The sequence below is a fragment of the Glycine soja genome, chromosome 18 (assembly GCF_004193775.1).
Source record: "Glycine soja cultivar W05 chromosome 18, ASM419377v2, whole genome shotgun sequence".
NCBI classification, from domain to species: Eukaryota; Viridiplantae; Streptophyta; class Magnoliopsida; order Fabales; family Fabaceae; genus Glycine; species Glycine soja.
Genome location: NC_041019.1, coordinates 13,281,753 through 13,294,603, shown reverse-complemented (window position 1 = coordinate 13,294,603; position 12,851 = coordinate 13,281,753). Strand labels below are relative to the sequence as shown.

The window sequence follows — 12,851 nt, the reverse complement described above, 5'->3', positions numbered from 1 at the left end:
ACATGTAGAGGAGAATCAAGGATTTCAAGTCACAAAATGTCAAGAACTTTATTTTCAAAACAATTACCCATTTCTTGAACATATCCTATAATTCAAAGAAAAACATGCAAAGTCCTACATGCACACAAAATTGACCCAAAATATTAAACTAAAAATCCGACGAAACTAACAACATTAACAAATTAACACAACTAACAAATTAACAAAACCAACAAAACTAGCAAAACCAAAGAACACTCTCCCCCCCCCATACTTAAACAACACATTGTCCTCAATGTAGCACAATTAAAAGATTAAAAACAATTAAATCATCAAAGAGAATCGAACAAGTGTAATAAAAGCAAAGAAGGAGATAGGAAAAGAAAAACTCCCTAAGTCATGGTGGAGGAAGAGTAGGGTGGAGTAAGGAAGTCTCTTCCACCACTACGTTCACTAAAGAAGGGTTCGTGAGGAATGGCTTAAGTCGATGTCCGTTGACCTTGAAGCTCTTGTTTATGGAGTCTCTTTTGATCTCAACTGTACCATAAGGAAAAACATTAGTAACAACAAAAGGACCAATCCACTTAGACCTCAACTTACCACTCATGAGTCCAAGCCTAGAATTATACAATAACACTTTTTGCCCGACCATGAAGTCCTTTTTAACTATCATGCTATCATGGAACTTCTTGGTCTTTTCTTTGTAGAACTTGGCATTCTCGTAGGCTTCTAGGCGGATTTCATCTAACTCACTCAGTTGCAACTTTCTTTCCTCACCAGCTTGATCCATAGAGAAGTTGCAAGTCTTCACTGCCCAGTAAGCTTTGTGCTCAATTTCCACTGGAAGATGACATGCCTTTCCAAAGACAACCCGATAAGGAGACATTCCTATGGGTGCTTTGTAGGCAGTTCGATGTGCCCAGAGAGCATCATCAAGCCTGGTACTCCAATCTTTCCTGCTTGGCTGCACAATCTTCTCTAAAATTCGCTTGATTTCCCAGTTAAAAATTTTTGCCTGTCCATTGGTCTGGGGGTGGTATGGTGTGGATACCCTGTGTACCACCCCGTACTTTTTAAGCAGGGCATGCATTGTCCTGTTGCAAAAATGGGTTCCTTGATCACTAACAATTGCTTTAGGTACTCCAAACCTGCAAAACAGATTAGACCTGACAAAGTCTGCAACAACTTTAGCATCATTAGTTCTAGTGGGCTTGGCTTCCACCCATTTTGAAACATAGTCAACTGCAAGGAGAATGTAAACATAACCAAAAGAGATAGGAAAAGGGCCCATGAAATCTATACCCCAAACATCAAACACCTCACAGAATAGCATAGGTTGCTGAGGCATTTGTTGTCTCCATGTAAGTGTATTTCCTGCTCTCTGACACTGCTCACAAGTGCTACAGATCTTCCACGCATCTTTAAAGATGGTGGGCCAATAAAAACCACAATCAAACACTTTGCGAGCTGTCCTTTGAACACCCAGATGACCTTCCGGTGCGGAAGAATGACAGAACTACAGGACTGAGTCAGTCTCATGATCTGGAATGCATCGTCTAATTACCCGATCACTGCACAATTTCCACAAGTAGGGGTCATCCCAAATAAAATGCTTAGCATCACTTTTAATTTTATCTTTTTGGGCCTTAGATGCTAAGGGAGGAAAAACAGAGGCAACTAAATAATTGACAATGTTAGCAAACCAGGGAGTAGAAAGAGAGTCAGAAATACTATACAGTATATACAAATGATCATCCGGGAAATCATCCCGAATGGGTGAATCCGCATCTGATACACGTTCGATCCGACTCAAATGATCAGCAACTAGATTTTGTGCTTCGCTCCTATCACGGATCTCCAAGTCAAACTCTTGGAGCCAGAGCATCCATCGGATCAACCTAGGCTTAGAATCAGCCTTCTTCAACAAGTACTTTAGAGCTGCATAGTCAGTGTAAATAATAATGCGGGTACCAAGCAAATAAGATCGAAATTTTTCAAGAGCAAAAACTATGGCTAGAAGCTCTTTCTCAGTAGTAGTATAATTCGCTTGGGCAGCATCTAAAGTCCTAGAAGCATAATATATCACCCTGGGCATTTATCAATTTTCTGAGCAAGGACAACCCCCAATGCATAATTTGATGCATCACACATAAGCTCAAAAGGGGTTGTCCAATCGGGTGCCTGGATGATGGGGGTGGTAGTCAGCGCTCTTTTGAGGCAATCAAAAGCCTCTTTGCATCGGTCATTAAAGTCAAACTGCACCTCCTTTTGCAACAAGTTGGACAGTGGAAGGGCTACTTTGCTAAAATCCCTTATAAAGCGCCAGTAGAATCCTGCATGACCAAGAAAAGATCGCACCTCTCGCACACAAGAGGGGTAACGCAATTGTGAAATAACAGAAATTTTTGCAGGATCTACTTCAATACCCTTATTGGAAATAATGTGGCTTAAAACTATACCTTGCTCAACCATAAAATGACATTTTTCAAAATTTAGAACAAGGTTAGTTTCAATGCATCTATTCAAAACTTTTTCCAAACTATTCAAACAACCATCAAAAGAGGATCCATATACAGTGAAATCATCCATAAACAACTCTATGCAATTTTCTAAAAAATCACTAAAAATACTAATCATGCACCGCTGGAAGGTACCAGGGGCATTGCACAGGCCGAAAGGCATCCTCCTATAAGCAAAAGTGTCGAAGGGGCAGGTGAATGTGGTCTTTTCCTGATCCTCAGGAGCAATAGTAATTTGCATATAACCAGAAAAACCATCAAGGAAACAGTAGTGGGATTTACCTGCCAAGCGTTCAAGCATCTGGTCAATGAATGGCAGGGGAAAATGGTCCTTTTTGGTAACCTGGTTCAGCCTCCTATAGTCAATGCAGACTCTCCAACTGTTCTGCACCCGAGTAGGAATCAGCTCCTCCTTCTCATTTTTTATCACTGTGAGGCCGGTCTTCTTCGGGACTACCTGGACGGGACTCACCCATTGGCTGTCGGAGATAGGATAAATGATTCCAGCTTGCAAAAGCTTGGTTATCTCCTTCTTCACTACATCAAGAATCACCAGGTTGAGTCTTCTCTGTGGCTGTCTTACTAGTTTAGCTCCATCCTCTAAATTTATTCGATGCATACATGTGGATGGGCTAATACCAGGAATATCCGCCAGGGTCCAGCCTATAGCCTTCTTATGCTTCTTGAGAACTGACAACAACTTCTCCTCTTGCTCATCAGCAAGGGAGGCAGATATAATCACTGGAAAACTCTTGCTATCATCCAAGTAAGCGTATTTTAAATTTGATGGCAGAGGCTTCAATTCTGGTGTGGTCGGCTGGACAGTGGTAGAAGGAGATGGTTTCTCAGCCTTTACCTCATAAAGAAAGTCAGAGGTATGTGTACTTCCTGAAACATGGTTAGTCTTATCTGACTCTATAAAATCAATCTCGAGAGGTAAAACACCACCACCAGACATGCAATCAATATCACTCTCAGATTCACTCTCAGCATCAAATTCAGACATATGATCAAGTACAATTTCATACTCAATGCATGAAGAGTGAGAGGCATGCAGATTAGAATAAAGATTAGTCATGTATTCATCAACAACATGGTCAATTATTTCAGCACGAAATACAGAAAGATCTTCAGATGGGTATTTCATAGCAACCAGAATATTAAAATGAGCAGTTATATCACCAAACTCCATGGACAGTGTGCCTGCATAAACATCTATCTTAGTTCTAGCAGTTTTCATAAAGGGTCTGCCTAGAATGATGGGAACTGATCCTTGAGAAAATCCATCTTCCATATTCAAAATATAAAAATCAACAGGGAAAATCAGTTCACCAACTCTAACTAAGACATCTTCTATGAAACCAACAGGATAGGCAACACTTCTATTAGCTAAATGAATTACCACATCAGTTGACTGCAAGGGACCTAGAGATAGAGAATTAAAAATAGACAGAGGCATAACACTAACAGAGGCTCCTAAATCTAGCATGGCATTGTCAAACTTACTATTCCCTATAATACAAGGTATGCTGAATGTACCTGGATCTTTGCATTTTTCAGGAATTTGAGGAACAGATTTACCAATCAATGCGGAGACATTTCTGCCTATGCTAATTCATTCACTTCCTTTAAGCTTCCGCTTATTAGTGCACAGCTCCTTCAAGAATTTAGCATATCTTGGAATTTGCTTTATTGCATCCAACAGAGGTATATTTACCTCTACTTTTCTAAATGTTTCCAAGATCTCTTTCTCTGCCTCTTCCATTTTTTTGTTGGAAACTGCTCTTGGAGGGAATGGAAGAGGGGGAATGTGCTGCTTTTGCAAATCAGAATTACCTGTGGAAGAAGATTCACCTGCACAGAAATTGTTAGGTAAATTTTTGTTATCACTTTTTTTTGGAGTAGAGTGAAGTTTGGCAGGTTCATTTGCAGATGAGGAAGGTGCTACTGGTTGAGGTCCTTGACACTGCTTTCCCGACCTCAATGAAATGACACTGACATTTTTGGGATTTTGGACAGCTTAAGAAGGCAGCTTGTCAGAATTCTGGGACTGTTGTTGATTCAATTGTGTAGCTAATTGTCCCATCTGATTAGTCAAGCTCTGAATGGAAGCTCTGGTCTCTTGTTGAAACTGCATGTTTTGCATAGTCATTTGCCTCACAAGTTCTTCGAGGGAAGGTTGTGGAGGGGCCTCAACTGTTGGTTGTTTCTGGGGTTGTTGCTGTTGTTGGATTGGTGGAGGAATGTATGGTTGTTTGGGCCAGCAGCATTTTGGAAGGAAGGAGCAGGCTGCTGTTGTTGTTGCTGAGGGCTGGACCATCTGAGATTAGGGTGATTCCTCCATCCAGGGTTGTATCTATTGCTGGAGAGGTCATAATTGTTCTGCTGTGGTTGATTTTGCTGCTAAGGTTGAGGAGGTCTATTGTAAATATTTGCAGCATAAGCTTCAGGCTGCTCAATTGCTCCAGGTTGTTGCATGGAAGGGCAAAGGTCTGTATGGTGGTCAGCAGAGGAGCACAAACCACAAACCCTTGCGACAGGTACAGATTTCTGATTCAAGGCCAGCTGGGTTACCAAGTTAACCAATGCATCCAGTTTGCCTTCAAGCTTCTTGGTCTCAGATGATGCAGCTGAGTTTGTAGCTACCTCATGCACTCCTCTAATGACTATAGCATCATTTCTGGCGCTAAACTGCTGGGAATTGGAAGCCATCTTCTCAATTAAATTCCTGGCTTCAGTAGGAGTCATGTCTCCAAGGGCTCCACCACTGGCAGCATCTATCATACTTCTCTCCATATTACTGAGTCCTTCATAAAATTATTGGAGAAGAAGCTGCTCCGAAATCTGATGGTGAGGGCAACTGGCACATAGTTTTTTAAATCGCTCCCAGTACTCATACAGGCTCTCTCCACTGAGTTGTCTAATACCTGAGATATCTTTCCTGATGGCTGTGGTCCTGGAAGCAGGGAAAATTTTTTCTAAAAATACTCTCTTAAGGTCATCCCAGCTCGTGATGGACCTTGGAGCAAGGTAATACAGCCAGTCCTTTGCCACTCCCTCTAATGAATGAGGAAAAGCCTTCAGAAATATGTGATCCTCTTGGACATCTGGGGGTTTCATGGTGGAGCAGACAATGTGAAATTCTTTCAAATGTTTATGCGGGTCTTCACCTGCAAGGCCATGAAACTTTGGAAGCAAATGAATCAGTCCAGTTTTAAGAACATATGGGACATCCTCATCAGGGTATTGGATGCACAAGCTTTCGTAGGTGAAATCAGGTGCAGCCATTTCCCTTAGAGTCCTCTCACGGGGTGGAGGTTGTGCCATGTTCTCAGAATATGCAAAATCAGAATGCTCAGAATCAGAATGCTCAAAATTATAATGCTCCAAATCAGGATGTTCAAAATCACCAATAACAGAATGCACAGATTCACCGGTAATGGAATGCTCAGGATGATCAAAAGGTATAAAATTATGCCTAACTAATCTATGAAATGTCCTATCTATCTCAGGGTCAAAGGGTTGTAAGTCAGATGGATTGCCTCTAGTCATACACTACATTCAGCATGCACAACTAGTTGCCTTGTCATGTAAATAAAGGTGCGGGTTTGAACTACAGCTACCCTCAAATGATATCCAAATGACTTGAAATTTTGTGAGCAACCTTATAAAATGATGAGAAGATAGCACAAAAAATTTCAGGCAAAAATTCAGAGTCTAACTATGGAAGCTAAAAATGGTGGGTTAAGAAAAATAAGTGAATAAAACTTGAAAAATAAAAAACTTTTGACAGAATCACTATTTTTGGACGATGGAGACCTCAGCCAGCCTATGTCAGGCTGCCACGGCGTAGGAAATTTTTTTCTACCCCAAATGCATATATAACAATTGCGATTCTGATAACCGGAGCAAAAGTTATGGCCGTTTGAAGTTTCGACAAACACAAAATTTGGTACTTTTTTGGAACTTTCAAATCTGACCAAACTAAAGGCTCTAGCTATTTTTCCCACAAAATATAGGTTAAAAGAAGTTACCACAAAAAAATTCAGCCAAAAATAACAACCCTAGCTACTAAAACAAAAAATCTCAAATAATTCAGCATGGGTGGTCGCTAAAATCCGTCTCTACTTGATTTCTACTACTCTGTTTTGCCGCAAGCAAAAGTGGTCGCTAAGTCCATCGCAAAACACTATTCACAGCAAAACACCCAAGACTGAAACAGGGGAAACACTTAATGGGAAAACTGAAACAGAACACACATTAAACAAAATACCAGGACACTAAACAACACTAACACACATACTAACACAATACTAATAATTAAACATAAAACACGAAAGGATTAAACACACAACACTAGTTAGCTATTATGAACCTTTGGACAATGCTCCCCGGCAATGGCGCCAAATTTGATCGAGGCCGTACCCGAATCAAATAAACATGAAAATGCAGTAACTAGGAAGTGATCCTAGGTCGTTTCCCAACGAGCAGTGACAAACCAAATGTTCATAATGTACTTGCAGTAACAGTGACAATTGGGGGGGGGGGGGGTTGTTTGTTTTGTGATTAAAGAGCAGAACAAGTAAACTGGAATACGAAACTACTAATATTAAAAACGGGTTGTTTCCTCTGATTCAGAAGCCATTCTTTTATCCTGGGTTATGGAGAATTCGTCCCTAACAGTCAACCACTTAATCCAACCCTATTTCAATTTACTAAGCGAAAATCAACTTAGGGTTGTCAATACGTGATTAGGCACCACATACACCAGTTAGCCCTTCGTCCATTAAGCATGAACGCAAGTTAGGCTCAGAGGCAATTAATCGAACACGAAGTGTGCAGTGATTAATATTCACGAATTTGGGATAACTGGTGAAGGGAAAACTGCCAGGAAACCACATTACAAGCGAAACCTCAAAGAGAGTTGGGCTTCGTCCTCAAAAGGAAACAACACCAGAAAATCTAGCCTTCCATGGATTCAAACAGAAAACACAAACGAAACATGAACAGAAATGTAAATGAACAAAAACGTAAATGAACAGAAACGTAAATGAGACAGAAACGTAAATTAAAGTAGAAGAAGAAGCAAGAACGAAATTGTAATTAGAAGCAGAAAACGGAAAATTGCATTAAGAACGAAAACAGTAGCCTTAGAACAGAAAAACGTAGAAACCTAAAACAAAAGCTCTGAATAATAAAATAGCATAACAGAATAGCCTTGCACGAATCCCAAGGCTGCTATTTAAAAAGAGTCACTCAAAGCCACTGGGCCCTATTACAATACTCTGGCCCTAAACAAAATAAACACTGAACAACATAAAATAAAATTGCGAAATTTCCTAATTAGAAATTAACTAAGGTAAGCGCTGCTTTATTTGCCCTCTTCAAGTCCATAACCAAAATCCGGATTAGGCCCAATGTTTCATTAATTCCTGAAATTAGATTAAAAACATCAAATTAGCTAAATGAGCCCAAATAATAAAACTGCCTGATTAATTGACAATTAAGACCAATCAGTAATTAAAATGGTGCAAAAAGGGTTTAGAAAATAGAAGAAAATGATGGCACATCACACACCTATACTCACGCCACTATATAACTTCGCACTTAAGGTTGAGGGTTTGACTGCTGTTTACAATGTCTAACTCTCTAACTAGGACACTGGTCAAATCAAGGGTTTTCTACTCAAGTTGCAACTATTAAGCTAGCTCTAGCGGTTGTAACTAAACTCACAATGATAACTACTAAATATGACTTATTTTTTTATAATAAAAATATATTGAAAATATCTTTAAAAATATTTATTTAGCAATTATTTTTTACTTAAATATTAAGAATTGATATTTTTCTTATTTATGGCTTACAAATATGAAAAGGAGGGATTAAAAGTAAAAAAATTCAGAAATATCATAAATATAAATAAGGAAGAGTTTTTTGCATCAGGTCCAAGTCCACTCCAGCAACTATAGAAAGGGAGTCAAGTCCAAGTCTGCTCCAACAACTATAAAAAAGGGAGTCAAGCCAAGGATAAAAGACACACCGAGTCTCAGAGCACTCTAATACACACTTAAAGCCTGAAAACTTTCCCTTAGGGAATTCTTTCTTCTCTTTCATCATTTTTTATTCTCTTTTTCCATCCCTTCTCCTCCATTAGTTCTTGTACCCCTTTTCTAGTGTAAGACCCCTTATGGCTATGATAGGCTAAACCCTTAGTTAGGGCCTAACAGGCCTAAAAAGCCAAAATATGTATTGTTCACTTAATATTTATCAATGCAAATAGGTGTTTTATTTCCTATTATACTTTCTTACTTTTAATTTCATGCATCATTTATCATTGCATCATCTTTGGGGGTTAGGTGCTCGACAAAGGGAAATCTTTAATAGAAAAACAATGAAGGTTTTGCATGCATCTGTTTTAGGAATTAGTCGCACGACAGAGGATAATTTCTAATAGAACTAAAAGGAATGAGTATCTTAATAAAATCATTGCTAGACATAGAGTGATTGCATTATACCCATGCATCAAAGCAAACATCTAGAATTATAACTTCATGCATTTTATCTATTGACTCTTTGCAAAGACATTTGGGAGATAGATAGGTAAAATGAGCTTGTCATTGTGAGACATCGGGGGCAAGTATTCTAATAGATGTGGGTAGGATAAATTCACATGATTGATAGAGAAAAATCACAAATAACACATCTTAGGCAAATAAGGCATGCTAGGTTCTAACATTCTCATCCCATTGAATTCCATTTTATATCTTTTGTCTCTTTTTATCTATTATTTCAATTATTGTTTCTTTTAAACTCATCTTTTCTTTTACCTTATCTTATCTTTTCTCTTATAAATTGGAAATTGTCCAACACAAGTACAAAATAAAGTTTCTATGGAAATTGACACTCAGACTTCTGAGTCTTTATTACTTGGACATTTGGTATACTTGCCAATGAGTTAACACACAACAAGATTCTTAAGAATTCTACCCATATCTTCTACCTCGAATTCAACTACTAAGATTCTCACAACGCAACAGACTAACGGTAATGCCTTCAAAACGTGAAGGCGAACACCATGGCTACCAACTCTAGATCATACGTAGGATAAATCCTTTCATGAGTCTTGAGATGTTGAGAAAACATAGGTCGCTACTTGGCCTCCTACAAGCACTCCTCTAAACTTAAAACTTACTTTGAATATTTTACTACTCCAACAAGGACTTCCTCGGGTAAGGTAGCACTCAATTGGTTACGGTGACTAACTTCTCTATGAAACTCAGAGTTTACTCCCTGTAAAGACCTCACAAAAGTTTCAACTCTCTCGAGTCATCTCTAACACAAGTTAAGGTTAACTTAGGGAATCCTAGAACAATTTCCTGGTTCAGTTACTACTTAGGGGCATCTAATCTTAATCTTAGGTCTCCTCTCATCCTAAAGCAACTTCTACCCAAGAAGGATCTATAATTATCTCTCACCTAGATGTAGCACACTCTAAGAGTCATCCTCATCTAACTAAGCTTCTAAAATGCCTAGCATGAAAGGTGATTCCCAAGAGGAAGAAGAGAGAACAAATTAAGGAAGAAGAGAGTGTAGAAATGTATTGTAAATGTAAAAGCTGACATAATATATTTTTATTTATAGTTAGGATATTCTGAATCTATTATTTACTTTATTTTTTTTATTTTATTATTTCATAAAAAGAGAGTTATATTTAACTCCTTATTAAATAAATAAATAAAACATCTTTTTTTATTTTCTAAAAACACATGTTTATTTTATTTACCTTAAATCATTATTTTAATTAATAAAATTATTTCTCCTTATTTATTTAATTACAAAAATTTCATTATTTTTTTAAAATTCTATTTATTTTTAAATAAAACTCTTTTTAATTTATTTTTAAAAAAGGGATGTTACATGCATGACTCTCTTTGTTACTTTTGCGTTAAAGTGCATGAGAATTCACACTATCAAGATTTCAACGGCAACACAAACGTAGCTTAAGTTGACAAACTTTAGCGTAGAACTTATGAAACTAAGTTAAAATATTTTATAAAAAAAGTCATAAATTACTCTCATAAAAATATTTAAAAAGGGATAAATTATGTTTTTAGTTATTGGATTTTTTTTATTTTGATTCCTACACTTTTGGTTAACCTTGACTAATTCTCTAACTTTTGTTTCATCTAATATTTTAGTTCTTATATCTATTTTGAATGTTAAATAATGACGTTACACATAAATTTATGGTTATTTTATTATGATTTGATTTCTATCGATTAAAAACTGTGGAAGTTTTAATTGACGGTAATTGAGAATGCAACGAGTTTGAATCGAAGTCCTGGATTTGCATGGAGCTTCAATTCAATTAGGGTTAGAGTTGGGGTAATTAATGATTTTATGTCTATTTTTTATTATTTTTTTAAATTTGTGTTTGCATTTGATCTGGACTTGTCTGTACTATTTTATTTCCTAAATTTGTGTTTGATTTTGATATATGGACTTGAGTCTACTGATTTTGATTTTACATTCGCGTCTAATTTGGATTTGGGTGTTTTATTTGTTGTTTATGGATTTGATGTTGGAAAATTAAGTTTATTTTTTCATAATGAAATAATTTTTGGTGGTTTTGAGTTGTTAGAAATCAAATTATAATAAAATAATAATAAACTTATGTGTCATGTTATCGTTTTAAAATTAAAAATAAACAGAAAAATATAAATATTAAGTCGAAAAAAGGTTAAAAGACGAGTTAAGTTCAACTTAAAGTGTAGAGACCATAATCAAAACTGTAAAAAATTCGATAACTAAAAACATAATTTATCATTTAAAAAGAGTTTATGTATTAAAAATTTATAAATAGTTTTAGTTTTCATTTTAAATACTTGTATGATAAGACAAATTAAACACTTAAAATTTAGAAAAGCTCTTCCAAATATCCCTAAATCATTATTGACGTTAGCTTGAACTTGAAGTACTGACCCATAAATGTTGTGAAGAGTATAGAAAACAATCAAAGCATGCCTTCTTAACCACTAGCCTAATCTTATTTCCTTGTTATTTTGGTAATCTTTTAGGAAACAACAGTGGATTTTGTAATAATATAAGAGAAGCTTCAGTCCAATGTGCATGAATTTTTTATTACTTGGAAGGAAAAGACATAGATGCAATCAATACTAAGCAGATTTTTTATTATCTTAGATCTATAAAGATTATTTTGAAAAAAGAGAGACAGCAATGAGCAAGTGCATATGATTAGGATTAATAATTAATTTGTCCTCTCTGCAATTGCAATAACTGAAACTAACCATATGAAACCACAGTCATGTCCCACCCACCTATACCACACTTTGGTGTACTGTGATGACTCGGATTTTGGCTAATGAGAGAAAAAATAAATTCTTAATTACTCCAAATTAGGTTGGTAGTGTGATTACGAAGGAAAGACTTAAGAGTGAAAGGAGAAGAAAGAAGGAGTAGTTGGTTGAATTTTTTTACTAATATTTCTAACAAAATTAATAAATTAATATTTATTGATAAAAGAATTTCTCTTACTCCAAATAAAATATAATATGATAAAAGTTAATAGAGGTAAAATTCAAGATAATGAAACTTAAATAAAAACCTAAAACTATATTTCCAATAAAAGATCTCATTTTAAAATCTTAGTTATATTTTTGATAGATCTCGCGGTGTTATATCACTTTCAAAATCTCTTTTATTTTTTATTTTAATAATATATCTCATTTTGAGATTTTAAATATTTTTTAAGTCCTATAAAAAATGAATGCAAATTAATTTTATGAAGAGAGAATAAAAAATTATTCTTATGAAATGGATGTAAATCTTAACCTTCTTCTCCAAAAAATTAAATCTCCACATGAAAGATCCAATATTATATTCTAATATAGGATCTTAGGAAAATTAGATATTGAGATTAAAATTTCCTTACAATATCCCTTAGAAAGTAGGGGCATGTGCCTCGTACTAATACACGTTGGTTCATCCATTTTCATACTCCAACTTTGTTTAAATGGGGGCTCGTGTAAGCTTAAAATATATCAATTATATATTTTCTTAAACACCATGCATGAAACGAAATGAGGTGAAAATAATTATTTGACTAGGCATATATTAACATTATTAGAAATTTTGAGTATGTTTATGTAACGGGTTGAGTTAGGCCGAGTTTATAAGATATTTAAATTCAAATATATCAGTATTAATCAATTTAAATCGGTTTAGATTTTTCAAAATGAATAAATAACAACCTGAAATGAACCAAGCTGACAATATTCAGGTTGGATGATTAATTAGGCTTATTAAATAAAATAATAAAGAGAAAAATGTGAT

General features: G+C 35.9%; 1 non-coding gene across 1 annotated transcript; it reads left to right on the top strand.

The window, feature by feature from the left end:
- Nucleotides 1-5,340: 5,340 nt before the first annotated feature.
- LOC114397841 lies at nucleotides 5,341-5,447 on the top strand. The gene has a single exon (XR_003663458.1). It is a non-coding gene; the product is annotated as a small nucleolar RNA R71 (small nucleolar RNA).
- The last annotated feature ends 7,404 nt before the right edge of the window (nucleotides 5,448-12,851 follow it).